The following is a 19,441-nucleotide window of genomic DNA, read 5'->3' on the forward strand; positions in this document are numbered from 1 at the left end:
AAATTTTCATTTTTCGACCCCGAACCGCGGCGCCACAGATCCGAAACGGGGTAATCGAGAATAATTATTTTTTTTGGTTTCGCCCACGACTATCCTGTATTTTAACAGAACGGGAGTGGTTTTTAAAAATTCAAGATGGCGGCTGTCATGGAGGCCGTTTTGTTCGAGGTACGAAAAAACGCAACTTTAAAAGTTAAATATCTCAAAGTTGGCAACATCGGAGCGATTCGGTTTCTATGAAGCGATTGTACGTATAGACTCGGGGTATAGATTGGAGGAAAAAAATTACCCCACTTTTAGGGAAATTTCAAGATTTTCGGGAAATTGTAAAAAATCGAAATACGCACTTTTAGCAAAATCCGAGTATGAGCGATTACGTGTTTTGCTCGTACAAATGACATTTGGGTATTTTTGTCGCCGGAGACTGGCAACACTGGAATTTATCAAAGAAAAAGTGATTTTTGGCATGGTCTTTTTCACGGTATCCCCTTTCGCGTGGGTGCGAGCGAGAGGAAAGATTGAAACGTCATCGGAAGCGGCATATCCTGTAGTTAATAGGAAAATTATGAAACCGTGTAAAATCTTTCTGTGAAACGAGTTGGCGGCCATTTTGTATTTTTTTTAATTTTTCGAAATTTTGATCACGTTTTTGAGGCAGTTGGCAACATTTTGGAAAGTCGACATGTATCAATCGATTGTGTGACTCAACCAGCAGTATCGAAATATGTAAACAGTGTTGCCACATTTGGGGAGATTTTCGAGATTTTCCCCAAAAACTCCTCCTGTAAAATTTTGTATGAAATTATTTTTTTTCAATGATGGTTTCGTATAGAAAACAAAAAAAAAATCGAGGAAAAATTTGGAAATAGCTGATGATCGAGGATGTCGGAGACGGGTGAAGGGTCCGCTCAAGGTATTGAAGATAGGTGGGGGGTGTTCGACCAAATGTCATTCATGACGTCATCCAATTGCCAAAAAGCTGAAAAAAAAATTCAAAATGGCGAAAAAAAGATGGCCGCCATACAAATTTTGCCGGCGTCCAGCTCGGAGGGTATAAAAGATGGAAGTGTGGTTTCTTGACAAAAGAGGATCAGAATCCAAAGGTCTACTCGATGAATAGAAAAAAAATTCAAAATGGCGGAATTTATTTTTCCATACATTTTGTATGGCGAATATTTTATGTTTTATTCTCCTAGAAAGAAACAATAAACGATACGATGATGTTCGGGAGATATGTTTGGGTGCACGATATGCGTAGGGAAAAATTATGATATTTCAGAAAAACAAGATGGCGGCCGACGTGATTTTTGCAACTCTTTTGTTTTCCAACCGATTTCGTTGAAACTCGCAATCTTTGAAGAATGTAGTAAACGATTAATAGGAAAAGTGGAAAATTTTGGAAAAACAAGATGGCCGCCGTATAAATTTCGTCGATGTCTATCTCGGAGGCTATAAAAGATGGAAGAGTGGTTTCTTGGCAAAAGATGATCAGGGTCCGAAGGTCTACTCGGTGGAACAAACTCTGCATGCTCGCGGACCACTTTAGTGGTCCGCGCACCCACGCACCCTACTTTATTAGCCTCAACTACCCCGTTATTACAAAAAATGATATGGATGTCGTTTTCAGAGTTTTCCAGGGTGCTGATTTTGGTAACGACATTTATTTTGAAATCCAAGATGGCGGACATGCATTTTTTAAGAAAAAAATCGATATGGGTGTCTTTTTATGGTGAATTTCGGGGTGAATTATGTATCTTAATAAATCAATTTGGTTTTATATAATAAAAAGTTAACCTTACCACGTCACGCGAGCTGCTTTAGCAGCTCGCGCACCGAGCAAAACACTAGTTATACTATATATAGCTCGATTACCACTCACTCACTCACTCACTCATTGACATAATTGTTCTCCTAGAAAGAGAAGGAAAATGATATAGTGATGTAGGGGAGATGTGGTCGGATTCGCGAACCCTCTGGGGAAAAATTATGACATTTCGGAAAAACAAGATGGCGGCCGAGGTGATTTTTGCAGCTCCGTTGTTTTCCAACCGATTTCGTTGAATTTTGCAATCTTTAAAGAAATTGGTAAAACATTAATAAAAAAAGTAGAAAAAATTGGAAAAACAAAATGGCGGTTGAGCTGGAGCGTTTTCAAAATTTTCATTTTTCGACCCCTAACCGCGGCGCCACAGATCCGAGACGGGGTAGTCGAGGATAATTATTTTTTCGTGTTTCGCCCACAATTATCCTGTATTTTGACAGAATGGGAGTGATTTTTAAAAATTCAAGATGGCGGCTGTCATGGCGGCCGTTATGTTAGAGGTATGAAAAAACGCAATTTTAAAATTCGAATATCTCAAAGTTGGCAACATCGGAGCGATTCGGCTTCTATGAAGCGATTGTACGTTTAGACTCGGGGTATAGATTGGAGGAAAAAAATTACCCCACTTTTAGGGAAATTTCAAGATTTTCGGGAAATTGTAAAAAATAGAAATACGCACTTTAAGCAAAATCCGAGTATGAGTGATTACGTGTTTTGCTCGTACAAATGACATTTGGGTATTTTTGTCACCGGAGACTGGCAACACTGGAATTTATCAAGGTAAAAGTGATTTTCAACACGGTCTTTTTCACGGTATCCCCTTTCGAGTGGGTGCGAGCGAGACGAAAGATTGAAACGTCATCGGGCGCGGTATATCCTGTAGTTAATAGGAAAATTATGAAACCGTGTAAAATTTTTCTGTGAAACGAGTTGGCGGCCATTTTGTATTTTTTTTCATTTTTCGAAATTTTGATCACGTTTTTGAGGCAGTTGGCAACATTTTGGAAAGTCAATATGTATGAATCGATTGTGTATCTCGGCTGTCAGTATAGAAATATGCAACCGGTGTTGCCACTTTTGCGGAGATTTTCGAGATTTTCAACTAAGAAACTCCTGTAAAATTTTGTATGAAAAATTTTTTTTTCACTGATGGTATCGCATAGAAAACAAAAAGTTAGTAAGCCAAAATTATGGAGACAGCTGATGATTGATGGTTTCGGAGACGGGTGGAGGGCCCGCTTAAGGTATTGAAGATAGGTGGGGGGTGCTCGAGCAAATGTCATTCATGACGTCATCCAATTGCCAAAAAGCTGAAAAAAAATTCAAAATGGCGAAGAAAAGATGGCCGCCATACAAATTTCGCCGGTGTCCAGCTCGGAGGGTATAAAAGATGGAAGTGTGGTTTCTGGGCAAGAGATGATCAGGGTCCGAAGGTCTACTCGATGAATAGAAAAAAAATTCAAAATGGCGGATTTTTTTTCCCCATAGAAAATGTATGGCGAATATTGAATGTCTCATTCTCCTAGAAAGAGACGGAAAACGATACGATAATGTAGGACAGATGTGTTTGGCTGGTGGAAGCAAGTAGGGAAAAATTATGACATTTCAGAAAAACAAGATGGCGGCCGACGTGATTTTTGCAACTCTTTTGTTTTCCAACCGATTTCGTTGAAACTCGCAATCTTTGAAGAAAGTAGTAAACGATTGATAGAAAAAGTGGAATTTTTTGGAAAAACAAGATGGCCGCCGTACAAATTTCGTCGGTGTCTATCTCGGAGGCTATAAAAGATGGAAGAGTGGTTTGATGGCAAAAGATGATCAGGATCCGAAGGTCTACTCGGTGAAACAAACTCTGCATGCTCGTGGACCACTTTAGTGGTCCGCGCACCCACGCACCCTACTAAATTATTATCCTAATTTACAAAAAATAATATGGATATCGTTTTCAGGGTTTTTCAGGGTGCTGATTTTGATAATGACATTTATTTTCAAATCCAAGATGGCGGACTTACATTTTCTACAAAAAATAGAAATGCCTGTCATTTTATGGGGTTTTTCGGGGTGAATTATGTATCTTAATAAATCAATTTGGTTTTATATAATAAAGTTTACCTTACCACGTCACGTGAGCTGCTTTAGCAGCTCGCGCACCGAGCAAAACACTAGTTATACTATATATAGCTCGATTACCACTCACTGACTCACTGACTCATTGACATAATTGTTCTCCTAGAAGGAGACGGAAAATGATATAGTGATGTGGGGGAGTTGTGTTCGGTTTCGGGAACCCTCTGGGGAAAAATTATGACATTTCAGAAAAACAAGATGGCGGCCGACGTGATTTTTGCAGCTCCGTTGTTTTCCAACCGATTTCGTCGAATTTTGGAAACTCTGAAGAAAGTAGTAAATGATTAACAGAAAATGTCGAAAAAATTGGAAAAACAAGATGGCGGCTGAGTCGTAGCGTTTCAAAATTTTTGATTTTTCGACCCCGAACCGCGGCGCCACAGATCCGAGACGGGGTAGTCGAGGATAACTATTTTTTCGTGTTTCGCCCACGTTTATCCTGTATTTTGACAGAACGGGAGTGGTTTTAAAAAATTCAAGATGGCGGCTGTCATGGCGGCCGTTTTGTTCGAGGTACGAAAAAATGCAATTTTAAAAGTTATATATCTCAAAGTTGGCAACATCGGAGCGATTCGACTTCTATGAAGCGGTTGTACGTATAGATTCGAGGTATAGATCGGTGGGAAAAAATTACCCCATTTTTAGGGAAATTTCAAGATTTTCGGGAAATTGTAAAAAATCGAAATACGCACTTTTAGCAAAACTCAAGTATGAGTGATTACGTGTTTTGCTCGTACAAATGACATTTGGGTATTTTTACTGCCGGAGGCTGGCAACACTGGAATTTATCAAAGTAAAAGTGATTTTCGACACGGTCTTTTTCACGGTATCCCCTTTCGCGTGGGTGCGAGCGAGAGGAAAGATTGAAACGTCATCGGGCGCGGTATATCCTGTAGTTAATAGGAAAATTATGAAACCGTCTAAAATCTTTCTGTGAAACGAGTTGGCGGCCATTTTGTATTTTTTTTAATTTTTCGAAATTTTGATCACGTTTTTGAGGCAGTTGGCAACATTTTGGAAAGTCGACATGTATCAATCGATTGTGTGACTCAACCAGCAGTATCGAAATATGTAAACAGTGTTGCCACATTTGGGGAGATTTTCGAGATTCTCCCCAAAAACTCCTCCTGTAAAATTTTGTATGAAATTTTTTTTCCCACTGATGGTTTCGTATAGAAAACAAAAAAAAAATCGAGGAAAAATTTGGAAATAGCTGATGATCGAGGATGTCGGAGACGGGTGATGGGTCCGCTCAAGGTATTGAAGATAGGTGGGGGGTGCTCGACCAAATGTCATTTATGACGTCATCCAATTGCCAAAAAGCTGAAAAAAAATTCAAAATGACGAAAAAAAGATGGCCGCCATACAAATTTTGCCGGCGTCCAGCTCGGAGGGTATAAAAGATGGAAGTGTGGTTTCTTGGCAAGAGATGATCAGGGTCCGAAGGTCTACTCGATTAATAGAAAAAAAATTCAAAATGGCGGAATTTATTTTTACATACATTTTGTATGGCGAATATTGAATGTCTCATTCTCCTAGAAAGAGACGGAAAACGATACAATAATGTAGGAGAGATGTGTTTGGGTGGGGGAGGCGAGTAGGGCAAAAATTATGACATTTCAGAAAAACAAGATGGCGGCCTGTATGATTTTTGCGACTCTTTTGTTTTCCAACCGATTTCGTTGAAACTCGCAATCTTTGAAGAATGTAGTAAACGATTAATAGAAAAAGTGGAAAATTTTGGAAAAACAAGATGGCCGCCGTACAAATTTCGTCGGTGTCTATCTCGGAGGCTATAAAAGATGGAAGAGTGGTTTCTTGGCAAAAGATGATCAGGGTCCGAAGGTCTACTCGGTGAAACAAACTCTGCATGCTCGCGGACCACTTTAGTGGTCCGCGCACCCACGCACCCTACTTTATTAACCTCAACTACCCCGTTTTTACAAAAAATGATATGGATGTTGTTTTCAGAGTTTTCCAGGGTGCTGATTTTGATAACGACATTTATTTTTAAATCCAAGATGGCGGGCGTGCACTTTTTAAGAAAAAAATTGATATAAGTGTCGTTTTATGGGGTTTTCGGGGTAATTTGTGTATCTTAATAAAAAAAATCGGTTTAATACAACTCATAAACCTAACCACGTCACGCGAGCTGCTTTAGCAGCTCGCGCACCGAGCAAAATACTAGTTATACTATATATAGCTCAATTACCACTCACTCACTCATTGACATAATTGTTCTCCTAGAAAGAGAAGGAAAATGATATAATAATGTAGGGGAGATGTGTTTGGGTGGGGGAGTCGACTGGGGAAAAATTATGACATTTCGGAAAAACAAGATGGCAGCCGCCGTGATTTTTGCGGCTCCTTTATTTTTTAAGGGATTCCGTTCAAACTCGCAACTATTAAAGAATGTAGTAAATGGTTAACAAAAAATGTGGAAAAAATTGTAAAAACAAGATGGCGGCCGAGCCGTAGCGTTTTGAAAATTTTGATTTTTCGACCCCGAACCGCGGCGCCACAGATCCGAAACGGGGTAATCGAGGATAATTTTTTTTTTTGATTTCGCCCACGATTATCCTGTATTTTGACATAACGCGAGTGGTTTCAAAAAATTCAAGATGGCGGCTGTCGTGGCGGCCGTTTTGTTCGAGGTACGAAAAAACGCAATTTTAAAAGTTAAATATCTCAAAGTTGGTAACATCGGATTGATTCGGCTTCTATGAAGCGGTTGTACGTATAGACTCGAGGTATAGATCGGTGGGAAAAAATTACCCCATTTTAAGGGAAATTTCAAGATTTTCGGGAAATTGTAAAAAATCGAAATACGCACTTTTAGCAAAATCCGAGTATGAGTGATTACGTGTTTTGCTCGTACAAATGACATTTGGGTATTTTTGTCACCGGAGACTGGCAACACTGGAATTTATCAAAGTAAAAGTGATTTTCGACACGGTCTTTTTCACGGTATCCCCTTTCGCGTGGGTGCGAGCGAGAGGAAAGATTGAAACGTCATCGGGCGCGGTATATCCTGTAGTTAATAGGAAAATTATGAAACCGTGTACAATCTTTCTGTGAAACAAGTTGGCGGCCATTTTGTATTTTTTTTAATTTTTCGAAATTTTGATCACGTTTTTGAGGCAGTTGGCAACATTTTGGAAAGTCAATATGTATGAATCGATTGTGTGACTCAGCCGGCAATATCGAAATATAGAAACAGTGTTGCCACTTTTGGGGAGATTTACGAGATTTTCAACTAAGAAACTCCTGTAAAATTTTGTATGAAAAATTTTTTTTCACTGATGGTGTTATATAGAAAACAAAAACTTAGTAAGCCAAAATTATGGAGAGAGCTGATGATTGAGGATATCGGAGACGGGTGAAGGGCCCGCTTAAGGTATTGAAGATAGGTGGGGGGTGCTCGAGCAAATGTCATTCATGACGTCATCCAATTGCCAAAAAGCTGAAAAAAAATTCAAAATGGCGAAGAAAAGATGGCCGCCATACATATTTCGCCGGTGTCCAGCTCGGAGGGTATAAAAGATGGAAGTGTGGTTTCTTGGCAAAAGAGGATCAGGATCTGAAGGTCTACTCGATGAACAAAAAAAAAATTCAAAATGGCGGAATTTATTTTTCCATACATTTTGTATGGCGAATATTGAATGTCTCATTCTCCTAGAAAGAGACAGAAAACGATACATTGATGTATGGGAGATATGTTCGGATGCGCGATATGAGTAGGGGAAAATTATGACATTTCAGAAAAACAAGATGGCGGCCTATATGATTTTTGCAACTCTTTTGTTTTCCAACCGATTTCGTTGAAACTCGCAATCTTTGAAGAATGTAGTAAACGATTAATAAAAAAAGTGGAAAATTTTGGAAAAATAAGATGGCCGCCGTACAAATTTCGTCGGTGTCTATCTCGGAGGCTATAAAAGATGGAAGAGTGGTTTCTTGGCAAAAAATGATCGGGATCTGAAGGTCTAATTGCGAAACAATCTCTGCATGCTCGCGGACCACTTTAGTGGTCCGCGCACCCACGCACCCTACTTTATTAACCTCAACTACCCCGTTTTTACAAAAAATGATATGGATGTCGTTTTCAGAGTTTTCCAGTGTGCTGGTTTTGATAACAATATTCATTTTCAAATCCAAGATGGTGGACATGCACTTTTTAAGAAAAAAATTGATATGGGTGTCGTTTTGTGGGTTTTTTGAGGTGAATCGTGTATCTTAATAAATAAATTTGGTTTAGTATAATAAAGTTAACCCAACCACGTCACGTGAGCTGCTTTAGCAGCTCGCGCACCGAGCAAAAACTAGTTATACTATATATAGCTCGATTACCACTCACTGACTGACTCATTGACATAATTGTTCTCCTAGAAAGAGAAGGAAAATGATATAGTGATGTAGAGGAGATGTGTTTGGATTCGGGAACCCTCTGGGGAAAAATTATGACTTTTCGGAAAAACAAGATGGCGGCCGACGTGATTTTTGCAGCTCCGTTGTTTTCCAACCGATTTTGTTTAAACTCGCAACTATTTAGGAAAGTAGTAAACGGTTAATAGAAAAGGTAGAAAAAATTGGAAAAACAAAATGGCGGCCGAGCTGGAGCGTTTTCAAAATTTTCATTTTTCGATCCCTAACCGCGGCGCCACAGATCCGAAACGGGGTAATCGAGGATAATTATTTTTTCTGGTTTCGCCCACGATTATCCTGTATTTTGACAAAACGGGAGTGGTTTTTAAAAATTCAAGGTGGCGGCTGTCATGGCGGCCGTTAAGTTAGAGGTACGAAAAAACGCAATTTTAAAAGTTAAATATCCCAAGGTTGACAACATCGGAGCGATTCGGCTTCTATGAAGCGATTGTACGTTTAGGCTTGAGGTATAGATTGGAGGAAAAAAATTACCCCATTTTTTGGGGAAATTTCAAGATTTTCGGGAAATTGAAAAAAATTGAAATACGGACTTTTCGCAAAATCCGAGTATGAGCGATTATGTGTTTTGATCATACAAATGACATTTCGGTATTTTTGTCGCCGGAGACTGGCAACACTGGAATTTATCAAAGAAAAAGTGATTTTCGACACGGTCTTTTTCACGGTATCCCCTATCGCGTGGGTGCGAGCGAGATGAGAGATTGAAACGTGATCGGGAGCGGTATATCCTGTAGTTAATAGGAAAATTATGAAACAGTGTAAAATCTTTCTGTGAAACGAGTTGGCGGCCATTTTGTATTTTTTTTAATTTTTCGAAATTTTGACCACGTTTTTGAAGCAGTTGGCAACATTTTGGAAAGTCGACATGTATCAATCGATTGTGTGACTCAACCAGCAGTATCGAAATATGTAAACGGTGTTGCCACATTTGGGGAGTTTTTCGAAATTTTCCCCAAAAACTCCTCCTGTAAAATTTTGTATGAAAATTTTTTTTCCACTGATGGTTTCGTATAGAAAATTAAAAAAAAATCGAGGAAAAATTTGGAAATAGCTGATGATCGAGGATGTCGGAGACGGGTGAAGGGTCCGCTCAAGGTATTAAAGATAGGTGGGGGGTGCTCGACCAAATGTCATTCATGACATCATCCAATTGCCAAAAAGCTGAAAAAAAATTCAAAATGGCGAAGAAAAGATGGCCGCCATACAAATTTCGCCGGCGTCCAGCTCGGAGGGTATAAAAGATGGAGGTGCGGTTTCTTGGCAAAAGAGGATCAGAATCCAAAGGTCTACTCGATGAATAGAAAAAAAATTCAAAATGGCGGAATTTATTTTCCCATACATTTTGTATGGCGAATATTGAATGTCTCATTCTCGTAGAAAGAGCGAGAAAACGATACAATGATATTCGGGAGATATGTTTTGGTGCGCGATATGAGTAGGGAAAAATTATGACATTTCAGAAAAACAAGATGGCGGCCTATATGATTTTTGCAACTCTTTTGTTTTCCAACCGATTTCGTTCAAACTCGCAATCTTTGAAGAAAGTAGTAAACGATTAATAGAAAAAATGGAAAATTTTGGAAAAACAAGATGGCCGCCGTACAAATTTCGTCGGTGTCTATCTCGGAGGATATAAAAGATGGAAGAGTGGTTTCTTGGAAAAAGATGATCAGAGTCCGAAGGTCTACTCGGTGAAACAAACACTGCATGCTCGCGGACCACTTTAGTGGTCCGCGCACCCACGCACCCTACTTTATTAACCTCAACTACCCCATTTTTATAAAAAATGATATGGATGTCGTTTTCAGAGTTTCCCAGGGTGCTGATTTTGATAACGACATTTATTTTGAAATCCAAGATGGCGGTCATGCATTTTTTAAGAAAAAAATCGATATGGGTGTCGTTTTATGGTGTTTTTGGGGTGAATTTTGAATCTTTATAAATAAATTCGTTTTAATACTTATCAACCTAACCACGTCACGCGAGCTGCTTTAGCAGCTCGCGCACCGAGCAAAACACTAGTTATTATACTATATATAGCTCGATTACCACTCACTGACTCACTGACTCACTCATTGACATAATTGTTCTCCTAGAAAGAGACGGAAAATGATATAATGATGTGGGGGAGTTGTGTTTGGATTCGGAAACCCTCTGGGGAAAAATTATGACATTTCAGAAAAACAAGATGGCGGCCGTCAAGATTTTTGCAGCTCCTTTGTTTTTTAAGGGACTCCGTTCAAACTCGCAACTATTAAATAATGTAGTAAATGGTTAACAGAAAATATGGAAAAAATTTGAAAAACAAAATGGCGGCCGAGCCGTAGCGTTTTAAAATTTTTGATTTTTCGACCTCGAACCGCGGCGCCACAGATCCGAAACGGGAAATTGAAACTAATAATTTTTTTCTGGTTTCGTCTACGATTATCCTGAATTTTGACGGAATGGGAGTGGTTTTTAAAAATTCAAGATGGCGGCTGTCATGGCGGCCGTTTTGTTCGAGGTACGAAAAAACGCAATTTTAAAATTCGAATATCTCAAAGTTGGCAACATCGGAGCGATTCGGCTTCTATGAAACGATTGTACGTATAGGCTTGAGGTATAAATTGGAGAAAAAAAATTACCCCATTTTTAGGGAAATTTCAAGATTTTCGGGAAATTGTAAAAAATCGAAATACGCACTTTTAGCAAAATCCGAGTATGAGCGATAACGTATTTTGCTTGTGGAAATGACATTCGGGTATTTTTGTCGCCAAGGACTGGCAACACTGGAATTTATCAAAGTAAAAGCTATTTTCGACACGGTCTTTTTCACGGTATCCCCTTTCGCGTGGGTGCGAGCGAGATGAGAGATTGAAACGTCATCGGGAGCGGTATATCCTGTAGTTAATAGAAAAATTACGAAACCATGTAAAATTTTTCTGTGAAACGAGTTGGCGGCCATTTTGTATTTTTTTTAATTTTTCGAAATTTTGATCACGTTTTTGAGGCAGTTGGCAACATTTTGGAAAGTCAATATGTATGAATCAATTGTGTATCTCGGCTGGCAGTATCGAGATGTGCAACCGGTGTTGCCACTTTTGGGGAGATTTTCGAGATTTTCAACTAAGAAACTCCTGTGAAATTTTGTATGAAAAATTTTTTTTTCACTGATGGTGTCGTATAGAAAACAAAAAGTTAGTAAGCCAAAATTATGGAGAGAGCTGATGATTGAGGGTTTCGGAGACGGGTGGAGGGCCCGCTTAAGGTATTGAAGATAGGTGGGGGGTGCTCGACCAAATGTCATTCATGACATCATCCAATTGCCAAAAAGCTGAAAAAAAATTCAAAATGGCGAAGAAAAGATGGCCGCCATACAAATTTCGCCAGCGTCCAGCTCGGAGGGTATAAAAGATGGAGGTTTGGTTTCTTGACAAAAGAGGATCAGGGTCCGAAGGTCTACTCGATGAATAGAAAAAAAATTCAAAATGGCGGAATTTATTTTCCCATACATTTTGTATGGCGAATATTGAATGTCTCATTCTCCTAGAAAGAGACGGAAAACGATACGATAATGTAGGAGAGATGTGTTCGGGTGGGGGAGGCGAGTAGGGGAAAATTATGACATTTCAGAAAAACAAGATGGCGACCGACGTGATTTTTGAAACTCTTTTGTTTTCCAACCGATTTTGTTGAAACTCGCAACCTATGAAGAAAGTAGTAAACGATTAATAAAAAAAGTGGAAAATTTTGGATAAACAAGATGGCCGCCGTACAAATTTCGTCGTTGTCTATCTCGGAGGCTATAAAAGATGGAAGAGTGGTTTCTTCGCAAAAGATGATCAGGGTCCGGAGGTCTACTCAATGGAACAAACTCTGCATGCTCGCGGACCACTTTAGTGGTCCGCGCACCCACGCACCCTACTTTATTAACCTCAACTACCCCGTTTTTATAAAAAATGATATGGATGTCGTTTTCAGAGTTTCCCAGGGTGCTGATTTTGATAACGACATTTATTTTGAAATCCAAGATGGCGGTCATGCATTTTTTAAGAAAAAAATCGATATGGGTGTCGTTTTATGGTGTTTTTGAGGTGAATTTTGAATCTTAATAAATAAATTCGTTTTAATACTTATCAACCTAACCACGTCACGCGAGCTGCTTTAGCAGCTCGCGCACCGAGCAAAACACTAGTTATTATACTATATATAGCTCGATTACCACTCACTCACTCACTCACTCATTGACATAATTGTTCTCCTAGAAAGAGACGGAAAATGATATAGTGATGAAGGGGAGTTGTGTTCGGATGGGGGATTCGACTGGGGAAAAATTATGACATTTCAGAAAAACAAGATGGCGGCCGATGTGATTTTTGCAGCTCCGTTGTTTTCTAATCGATTTTGTTGAATTTTGAAAACTTTGTAGAAAGTAGTAAATGATTAACAGAAAATGTGGAAAAAATTGGAAAAACAAGATGGCGGCCGAGCCGTAGCGTTTTCAAAATTTTCATTTTTCGACCCCGAACCGCGGCGCCACAGATCCGAAACGGGGTAATCGAGGATAATTACTTTTCTTGGTTTCTCCCACAATTATCCTGTATTTTGACAGAACGGGAGTGGTTTTTAAAAATTCAAGATGGCGGCTGTCATGGCGGCCGTTTTGTTCGAGGTACGAAAAAACGCAATTTTAAAAGTTAAATATCTCAAAGTTGGCAACATCGGAGCGATTCGGCTTCTATGAAGCGGTTGTACGTATAGGCTCGAGGTATAGATCGGTGGGAAAAAATTACCCCATTTTTAGGGAAATTTCAAGATTTTCGGGAAATTGTAAAAAATCGAAATACGCACTTTTAGCAAAATCTGAGTATGAGTGATTACGTGTTTTGCTCGTACAAATGACATTTGGGTATTTTTGTCACCGGAGACTGGCAACACTGGAATTTATCAAAGTAAAAGTGATTTTCGACACGGTCTTTTTCACGGTATCCCCTTTCGCGTGGGTGCGAGCGAGAGGAAAGATTGAAACGTCATCGGGCGCGGTATATCCTGTAGTTAATAGGAAAATTATGAAACCGTGTAAAATCTTTCTGTGAAACGAGTTGGCGGCCATTTTGTATTTTTTTTAATTTTTCGAAATTTTGACCACGTTTTTGAGGCAGTTGGCAACATTTTGGAAAGTCAGTATGTATGAATCGATTGTGTATCTCGGCTTGCAGTATGGAGATATGCAACCGGTGTTGCCACTTTTGGGGAGATTTTCGAGATTTTCAACTAAGAAACTCCTGTAAAATTTTGTATGAAAATTTTTTTTTTCACTGATGTTGTCAGATAGAAAACAAAAACTTAGTAAGCCAAAATTATGGAGAGAGCTGATGATTGAGGATATCGGAAACGGGTGAAGGGCCTGCTTAAGGTATTGAAGATAGGTGGGGGGTGCTCGAGCAAATGTCATTCATGACGTCATCCAATTGCCAAAAAGCTGGAAAAAAATTCAAAATGGCGAAGAAAAGATGGCCGCCGTACAAATTTCGTCGGTGTCTATCTCGGAGGCTATAAAAGATGGAAGAGTGGTTTCTTGGCAAAAGATGATCAGGGTCCGAAGGTCTACTCGGTGGAACAAACTCTGCATGCTCGCGGACCACTTTAGTGGTCCGCGCACCCACGCACCCTACTTTATTAACCTCAACTACCCCGTTTTTACAAAAAATGATATGGATGTCGTTTTCAGAGTTTTCCAGGGTGCTGATTTTGATAACGACATTTATTTTGAAATCCAAGATGGTGGGCGTGCACTTTTAAATTAAAATTGATATAGGTGTTGTTTTATGGGGTTTTCGGCGTAATTTGTGTATCTTAATAAATAAATTTGGTTTAGTATAATAAAGTTAACCTTACCACGTCACGTGAGCTGCTTAAGCAGCTCGCGCACCGAGCAAAAAACTAGTTATACTATATATAGCTCGATTACCACTCACTCACTCACTCACTCATTGACATAATTGTTCTCCTAGAAAGAGACGGAAAATGATATAATGATGTAGGGGAGATGTGTTCGGTTTCGGGAACCCTCTGGGGAAAAATTATGACATTTTGGAAAAACAAGATGGCGGCCGAGGTGATTTTCGCAGCTCCGTTGTATTCCAACCGATTTCGTTTAATTTTGCAATCTTTAAAGAAAGTAGTAAACGGTTAATAGAAAATGTAGAAAAAATTGGAAAAACAAGATGGCGGCCGAGCCGCAGCGTTTTGAAAATTTTGATTTTTCGACCCCGAACCGCGGCGCCACAGATCCGAGACGGGGTAATCGAGGATAATATTTTTTTTTGGTTTCGCCCACGATTATCCTCTATTTTGACAAAATGGGAGTGATTTTTAAAAATTCAAGATGGCGGCTGTCGTGGCGGCCATTATGTTAGAGGTACGGAAAAACGCAATTTTAAAAGTTAAATATCTCAAAGTTGGCAACATCGGAGCGATTCGGCTTCTATGAAGCGGTTGTACGTATAGGCTCGAGGTATAGATCGGTGGGAAAAAATTACCCCATTTTTAGGGAAATTTCAAGATTTTCGGGAAATTGTAAAAAATCGAAATACGCACTTTTAGCAAAATCCGAGTATGAGTGATTACGTGTTTTGCTCGTACAAATGACATTTGGGTATTTTTGTCACCGGAGACTGGCAACACTGGAATTTATCAAAGTAAAAGTGATTTTCGACACGGTCTTTTTCACGGTATCCCCTTTCGCGTGGGTGCGAGCGAGAGGAAAGATTGAAACGTCATCGGGCGCGGTATATCCTGTAGTTAATAGGAAAATTATGAAACCGTGTAAAATCTTTCTGTGAAACGAGTTGGCGGCCATTTTGTATTTTTTTTAATTTTTCGAAATTTTGATCACGTTTTTGAGGCAGTTGGCAACATTTTGGAAAGTCAGTATGTATGAATCGATTGTGTATCTCGGCTGGCAGTATGGAGATATGCAACCGGTGTTGCCAGTTTTGGGGAGATTTTCGAGATTTTCAACTAAGAAACTCCTGTAAAATTTTGTATGAAAATTTTTTTTTTCACTGATGGTGTTATATAGAAAACAAAAACTTAGTAAGCCAAAATTATGGAGAGAGCTGATGATTGAGGATATCGGAGACGGGTGAAGGGCCCGCTTAAGGTATTGAAGATAGGTGGGGGGTGCTCGAGCAAATGTCATTCATGACGTCATCCAATTGCCAAAAAGCTGGAAAAAAATTCAAAATGGCGAAGAAAAGATGGCCGCCATACAAATTTCGCTGGTGTCAAGCTCGGAGGGTATAAAAGATGGAAGTGAGGTTTCTTGGCAAGAGATGATCAGGATCCGAAGGTCTACTCGATGAATAGAAAAAAAATTCAAAATGGCGGAATTTATTTTTCCATACATTTTGTATGGCGATTATGAATGTCTCATTCTCCTAGAAAGAGACGGAAAACGATACATTGATGTATGGAAGATATGTTTGGATGCGTGATATGAGTAGGGGAAAATTATGACATTTCAGAAAAACAAGATGGCGGCCTATATGATTTTTACAACTCTTTTGTTTTCCAACCGATTTCGTTGAAACTCGCAATCTTTGAAGAATGTAGTAAATGATTAATAGAAAAAGTGGAAAATTTTGGAAAAACAAGATGGCCGCCGTATAAATTTCGTCGATGTCTATCTCGGAGGCTATAAAAGATGGAAGAGTGGTTTCTTGGCAAAAGATGATCAGGGTCCGAAGGACTACTCGGTGGAACAAACTCTGCATGCTCGCGGACCACTTTAGTGGTCCGCGCACCCACGCACCCTACTAAATTATTATCCTAATCTACAAAAAGTAATATGGATGTCGTTTTCAGGGTTTTCCAGGGTGCTGATTTTGATAATGACATTTATTTTCAAATCCAAGATGGTGGACTTACATTTTCTACAAAAAAATAGAAATGCCTGTCATTTTATGGGGTTTTTCGGGGTGAATTATCTTAATAAATCAATTTGGTTTTATATAATAAAGTTAACCTTACCACGTCACGCGAGCTGCTTTAGCAGCTCGCGCACCGAGCAAAACACTAGTTATACTATATATAGCTCAATTACCACTCACTGACTCACTCATTGACATAATTGTTCTCCTAGAAGGAGACGGAAAATGATATAGTGATGTAAGGGAGTTGTGTTTGGTTTCGGGAACCCTCTGGGGAAAAATTATGACATTTCAGAAAAACAAGATGGCGGCCGGTGTGATTTTTGCAGCTCCGTTGTTTTCCAACCGATTTCGTTGAATTTTGCAAACTTTGAAGAAAATAGTAAACGATTAACAGAAAATGTAGAAAAAATTGGAAAAACAAGATGGCGGCCGAACCGTAGCGTTTTGAAAATTTTGAATTTTCGACCCCGAACCGCGGCGCCGCAGATCCGAAACGGGAAATTGATAATAATTATTTTTTTCTGGTTTCGTCTAGGATTATCCTGAATTTTGACAGAACGGGAGTAGTTTTTAAAAATTCAAGATGGCGGCTGTCATGGCGGCCATTATGTTAGAGGTACGAAAAATCGCAATTTTAAAAGTTAAATATCTCAAAGTTGGCGACATCGGAGCGATTCGGCTTCTATGAAGCGGTTGTAAGTATGAACTTGAGGTATAGATTGGTGGGGAAAAATTACCCCATTTTTTGGGAAATTTCAAGATTTTTGCGAAAATGTAAAAAATCGAAATACGGACTTTTCGCAAAATCCGAGTATGAGCGATTATGTGTTTTGCTCGTACAAATGACATTTGCGTATTTTTGTCGCCGGAGACTGGCAACACTGGAATTTATCAAAAAAAAAAGTGATTTTCGACATTGTCTTTTTTCAGGGACGATCATTTCGCGTGGGTGCGAGCGAGAGGAGAGATTGAAACGTCATCGGGAGCGGTATATCCTGTAGTTAATAGGAAAGTTGTAAAATTATCTAATTTGCTTCTGCAAAAAGAGTTGGTGGCCATTTTGTATTTTCTTCAAATTTTCCGAAATTGTGATCACGTTTTTGAGGCAGTTGGCAACATTTTGGAAAGTCGACATGTATCAATCGATTGTGTGACTCAACCAGCAGTATCGAAATATGTAAACAGTGTTGCCACATTTGGGGAGATTTTCGAGATTTTCCCCAAAAACTCCTCCTGTAAAATTTTGTATGAAAAATTTTTTTTTCACTGATGGTTTCGTATAGAAAACAAAAAAAAAAATCGAGGAAAAATTTGGAAATAGCTGATGATCGAGGATGTCGGAGACGGGTGGAGGGTCCGCTCAAGGTATTGAAGATAGGTGGGGGGTGCTCGACCAAATGTCATTCATGACATCATCCAATTGCCAAAAAGTTGGAAAAAAATTCAAAATGGCGAAGAAAAGATGGCCGCCATACAAATTTCGCCGGCGTCCAGCTCGGAGGGTATAAAAGATGGAAGTATGGTTTCCTGGCAAGAGATGATCAGGGTCCGAAGGTCTACTCGATGAATAGAAAAAAAATTCAAAATGGCGGAATTTATGTTTCCATACATTTTGTATGGCGAATATTGAATGTCTCATTCTCCTAGAAAGAGACGGAAAACGATACAATAATGTAGGAGAGATGTGTTCGGGTGGGGGAGGCGAGTAGGGAAAAATTATGACATTTCAGAAAAACAAGATGGCGACCGACGTGATTTTTGCAACTCTTTTGTTTTCCAACCGATTTCGTTGAAACTCGCAACCTTTGAAGAAAGTAGTAAACGATTAATAAAAAAAGTGGAAAATATTGGAAAAACAAGATGGCCGCCGTATAAATTTCGTCGTTGTCTATCTCGGAGGCTATAAAAGATGGAAGAGTGGTTTCTTGGCAAAAGGTGATCAGGATCCGAAGGTCTACTCGGTGGAACAAACTCTGCATGCTCGCGGACCACTTTAGTGGTCCGCGCACCCACGCACCTACTTTATTAACCTCAACTACCCCGTTTTTACAAAAAATGATATGGATGTCGTTTTCAGAGTTTTCTAGCGTGCTGATTTTGATAACGACATTTATTTTGAAATCCAAGATGGCGGACATGCACTTTTTAAGAAAAAAATTGATATGGGTGTCGTTTTGTGGGTTTTTGTGATGAATTGTGTATCTTAATAAATAAATTGGGTTATTAAATATAATAAAGTTAACATACCCACGTCACGCGAGCTGCTTTAGCAGCTCGCGCACCGAGCAAAACACTAGTTATTATACTATATATAGCTCGATTACCACTCACTGACTCACTCATTGACATAATTGTTCTCCTAGAAAGAGACGGAAAATGATATAGTGATGAAGGGGAGTTGTGTTCGGATGGGGGATTCGACTGGGGAAAAATTATGACATTTCAGAAAAACAAGATGGCGGCCGATGTGATTTTTGCAGCTCCGTTGTTTTCCAACCGATTTTATCGAATTTTACAATCTTTAAAGAAAGTAGTAAACGGTTAATAGAAAATGTGAAAAAAAATGGAAAAACAAGATGGCGGCCGAACCGTAGCGTTTTGAAAATTTTGAATTTTCGACCCCGAACCGCGGCGCCACAGATCCAAGACGGGGTAGTCGAGGATAACTATTTTTTCGTGTTTCGCCCACGATTATCCTGTATTTTGACAGAACGGGAGTGGTTTTAAAAAATTCAAGATGGCGCCTGTCGTGGCGGCCATTATGTTAGAGGTACGAAAAATCGCAATTTTCAAAGTTAAATATCTCAAAGTTGGCAACATCGGAGCGATTCGGCTTCTATGAAGCGGTTGTACGTATAGGCTCGAGGTATAGATCGGTGGGAAAAAATTACCCCATTTTCAGGGAAATTTCAAGATTTTCGGGAAATTGTAAAAAATCGAAATACGCACTTTTAGCAAAATCCGAGTATGAGTGATAACGTGTTTTGCTCGTACAAATGACATTTGGGTATTTTTGTCACCGGAGACTGGCAACACTGGAATTTATCAAAGTAAAAGTGATTTTCGACACGGTCTTTTTCACGGTATCCCCTTTCGCGTGGGTGCGAGCGAGAGGAAAGATTGAAACGTC

At 39.4% G+C, this 19,441-nt stretch overlaps 1 protein-coding gene across 5 annotated transcripts in view; it reads right to left on the minus strand.

Annotated features, from left to right (window-relative positions):
- LOC123873606 (rap1 GTPase-activating protein 1) overlaps positions 1-19,441 on the minus strand; it is a 375,763-nt gene that overhangs the window by 211,041 nt on the left and 145,281 nt on the right. The window lies entirely within an intron of this gene.

The sequence above is a fragment of the Maniola jurtina genome, chromosome 17 (assembly GCF_905333055.1).
Source record: "Maniola jurtina chromosome 17, ilManJurt1.1, whole genome shotgun sequence".
NCBI classification, from domain to species: Eukaryota; Metazoa; Arthropoda; class Insecta; order Lepidoptera; family Nymphalidae; genus Maniola; species Maniola jurtina.